This window comes from Hylaeus volcanicus, chromosome 1, assembly GCF_026283585.1.
Source record: "Hylaeus volcanicus isolate JK05 chromosome 1, UHH_iyHylVolc1.0_haploid, whole genome shotgun sequence".
NCBI lineage: Eukaryota > Metazoa > Arthropoda > Insecta > Hymenoptera > Colletidae > Hylaeus > Hylaeus volcanicus.
The window spans coordinates 6,031,347-6,036,033 of NC_071976.1; the positions used below are offsets into that span (position 1 = coordinate 6,031,347).

Consider the following 4,687-nt stretch of genomic DNA (forward strand, 5'->3'; position numbering starts at 1 on the left):
GGTTGGACAAACATGAAAGATTGTACTTTAAAATATGAATAACAGAATACAAAATTTCACGCGGGACAAATATGAATTTAAATAATCGATCCGAATAAATTGCTATCCATTAATATCATTTATTCGAATAAAATGTTGCCCACCTCTGTTAGTCGACTATTGAAATTGGAATCAATATTTTCATCTTTGTTAGTCGTTTAAAGTAAAGTTCTCCTCCCGATGTATGCCTAATATTTACATCTATAATACGATATAAAGCGATAAACACAAGCTACACGAACAAATGCTATTGCCAATTCAATAATACTTTCGAAACATGCACTGATAAATTAATTACTTTGGAAAGATGCACTGATAAATACTTTGGAAAGATACATTAACTGGTAAATTTCCGTTCCGGTTCCGTTCAACTGCCAGACGAATTTCAAACGTGTTCGCTTGTTGAAATGAAACGAAGCACGGAATATACAGTTTTTACTACGCACAATATTGACTGATATACAGGGTGTCCCAGTTTTTTCGGCCAAACTTTGCCAGCATGTTCTACACGTAAAAGTAAGAAAAAAACGTTATATGAACATATGACCTTAAATGTTTTATTAAGGAGTTATAACTAATAATACAAAATGTTTCGATTTATGTTTACATGAACTCCTATCTTTACTTCCTGAAGTACAGTCAGTTCAGAGGGTTACAGACGCATTTGCTACGATTAGAGAAAATGAAGAAGAAATTAATAATACGATAAGGTCAATTTTTCTCAAATACCAATCTTCTATTCGTAATAACGGACGTCATTTGGGAATTTTAACTCGTTAATAAAACGTTAATAAAAAATGTCGATATCAACTACTTCGGCAAATAAATATAAGAGTTTACGTAAACACAAATAAATAAATTCATAATACGTTCGTACGCTGTGTCGACGAAATGCCAGTTCATCATCATTTTGTATTATTAATTATAACTCTTTAATAAAATATTCAAGAGCGTATGTTCATGTAACATTTTTTTCTTACTTTTGAGTGTTGAACACGCTGGCAAAGTTTGGCCGGAAAAAAACATGGTACACCCTGTATATAGAATCAAACTAAACCGTGAAGCGTACCAAATATATCTCCGGGATCGAGTGATGTACATAAAATTACAAAATTCCCAAATGGGGATCGTGGCAGCTAATGGGCTAATATAATCGAATACAGTGATGGGCAAAACGCTAGGCGTCGAATTAATCTGAAGTTTGATGATATATTTGTCTTGTTTCCTCTTTCGAACGTTTTCCACAGAAGGAAACGAGAGAAGCACATCGGCAAACTTCAGATTTATTCGAACCATAGGGTTTTGCCCATCTTTGATCGAATATAGCGCGCATAAAAAAACAAAGCTTTCGAGGTGTATAAACAGTCTAGTACGTACAACGTATTTTACCATGCCAGTTTGAGTAATGTCGAACTGTGAATATGTAATATATACATCTAGATACATACTTATGGTTCGTCGTGCCAAGTGTTACGACATAGCGACATGGAGTCTTCTGTTCCAATAGACAAAAGCTGAGAGTCGCGTGACGCTACCGTTCGTTATACCCTATTGTAAAAACGGTCGCGATACAAGTTCCTAAATAATAGTTTCCCTATGAATTTTCGCGAACCCATTTAACCCACATTCCACCAATTTAAATTCACAATTCAATGTTGTTTCGTTAGGTCTGGATTAGGTCTGCAACGATTCGACTATTTTATTTAAGTTTCGTACAGTACAGGTTTCAACGAAGTTTCAGGTATAATAATATTTCCACACTTTATGATTCAGTTATGAATTCTGTACCTTTCGTTCCATGAGCTACAACTTTGCAGTTCAATTGCCATTCTTTCGGTTCGGTATCTCGTTTAAGAAAGACTTCCTGCCTCAACATTTCCCTCGAAGTTTCCGATTAACATTCCACGAGTCGAACTTTAAGATTTCATTTAATTATTCCGCGAGATGTTTCGCTGAGATTGTTCCGTTTCGATATACAGTTCGAAACTATTCATTAATGCTCAGCGAATTAAACTTTAAAACTCGATTAACATTCGATATTCCAATTCGATGTTTCAGCGTTAATATTTAACTTGCTTAATTATTATTCGATGTTAATATTCAACGCTACATAACACGTTTGAAACTGCATAATTAGCATTAAATATTTAACTTTGGAGTAAAGTAAACTTTGAAATTTATCTTCGTCTGTTGTTTTGGTATAATTATTTGTTTTTTAAAGATTCAGTATTATACGTTAACAGTTTCGGACTTATTTTTTCGGCCTCGACGTTTAATAGCGTTTAATTCGTTAGCACATTATGGATTGAACTTGTTAGTTACTGTTACATACGCGATATCGCATACAATAGCGTTGAAATTGTTTTAGAAGTATCGTAATAACTAGACCGCGGATCTTTATGCAAAATAAAATCTTCGCGGACGTTCCTACAAAAATTGAACCTAAATAGGAATTTATTTTATTCTGCAAATATTGTATCATGAACTTTACTTTCAATATTTTTTATATTCTTGCATATTGCTCGCATTTTGTAGTTTCTTGCACATTCAAATTTCCTATAAATGCATAAAGATCCGCAGTCCAGTAATAACGAATAAATAGTTTGTATAATTCGTGCTTGAAATGAAATTCTACGTACTCGCGGTATAATTGGACAAATCTTTAAACAACGTTCCTATCGCATCTCGGTATGCGTTATAGATGTATCGTATCCTCGATATTCGTAAAAGACTCGATGAAAAGTTGTTCGTAGCATAATAAACTTGTAGACGTTGGAGAAGGCAATGAAATCGATGTTCCATTCCCATTTTCCACGGTATTCCGAACAATCGCTAGCGAACTTCTCGCATACAAGTTTTCGTGCCGGCCAATCTAACGCGTTCGTGTCTGTGAATTTTCGAACAAGATAAATGTTTATCGCAGCTCGGAACGAAAACGGAAAAAGTTAAAGCGCCGTCGAAGTTCGAAGTCTTTGAAACTTCCAGACCGTGTGGAAACTTCTCCAACATAAATAGAAGACGGTAACCGAACTTCTTTCCAGCCATAAAAGCATATACCAGCACTTTCCGTATTACGGCCTCGTCAGAATTATCGTTCCCTCGTAGAGCAAAAAGAAACTCGACCAATATTTTTCAGCGTTAAACAGACGGTTCCATGGGACGTATAACTCATCTACGAAACTCCTTTCATAAAATACAATTCTACCAAACAAACTGTCGTTCTTTCGTTCCATTCACCTTTGTTCCAAGTAATTACGGTTCTTCCGTCCGGTAGAACTTACAATCTTGGAAGAAAATGTTCACGTGGCGACAGGACCGATGTAACCTTTTGCGAGGCCGGGTTCAACAATTTTGCCTGAATTCACATTCAAATCCTACATTTAAATTTTACAACGAGAAATTATTAATTTACGAATGCTGTTACACACTACATATTTTTTATAAAATGAATATTAAATAATAATGCTTTGATGATTTTTGTCACTTCTTTAAACTGAATCATCGCTACTAAAGAAATGTCTTGCATCTGTTAATGGTATCATCATTCTCTAGAAAGTTAAATCAAAATCGGTGCCTTTTAACCCTTTGCGGTCGTATGTCTACTCTCAACCACCAAAACTTTTTTACCGTTCCGGTCGTATGTCTGCTCTCAGCCACCACAACAAAGATCCATACTAATCTTGTATTATATTCTGCAAACTGAAAAGATTTAAGCCATTAGACAATAGTAATAGATTCTAAGATATTCATGTAATAATAGATTAATGAAAAGATTAATGAAAAGATCGTTAGTAATTATATTAAGTTATACAAAAATATATAAACCGGTGGGTGAAATATTTTCATGTTAAATTTTTCAAAGACAGATATATTGAATATTGTTATTTTTTCTGTAACAGATTGTAATAAATACCAAATAGTCGATTATATTTGGTAGAATTCCATTTAAAAAAACGGAGATGATCTTCATATCTCCTTGATGCCTCTACCTATCAAAAAACTAGGAACATAGGATGACCAGCCTCTCGAAACCAAATAATTTTGGTCTGACGCAATTTTTCCTATCACCACTAGCAGCTAAGTAATTCAGGTGGCCGGTCTTAGGTGCCTCACCCTGTATATTTATTGAATTATATATGTACTATTTTGTTCCACAACTTTTCCACCTTTTAAGGGATGTACTCATGTTATCCGTTTCCAACCATTCCGATATATTCAGACCTCTATAGCCTACTAAAAATCACCATGAACTTTCCAGACAACCGAATAAAATGAATCATAAATAAAACGTGTCGTTAGCAAATGTAATGGAAAGCTATGTTCTCGGTGACTTCGTTAAGGGATTAGTCGCAGTCAGGAAAATGGAAACGGACAGTTTCTTGTGTGTTTTCTTTAAGGTATTAGTATAATTATTTTTATTAATGGAATGTAAATATATTACAAAGTACGTCTTAAAGAACTATAAAAAAATTTTTGTTTTAAAGAAAGATTGATTCATTTCGTTATAACAGGCGATGGCGTGGGTGGGCCACTTGATTTCCAGTGAGCAAGATCTCTTTAAACTGGTGTACCTGAAAACAAAAATAAAGGTAGATTTAGAAAATATATTAGACTAACGGGTCCCTGATCGAAGGATTTTTTATTTTCT

General features: G+C 34.2%; 1 protein-coding gene across 1 annotated transcript in view; it reads left to right on the forward strand.

Moving 5' to 3' along the window:
• Positions 1–4,687, forward strand: part of LOC128879370 (uncharacterized) — a 9,344-nt gene that overhangs the window by 769 nt on the left and 3,888 nt on the right. The window lies entirely within an intron of this gene.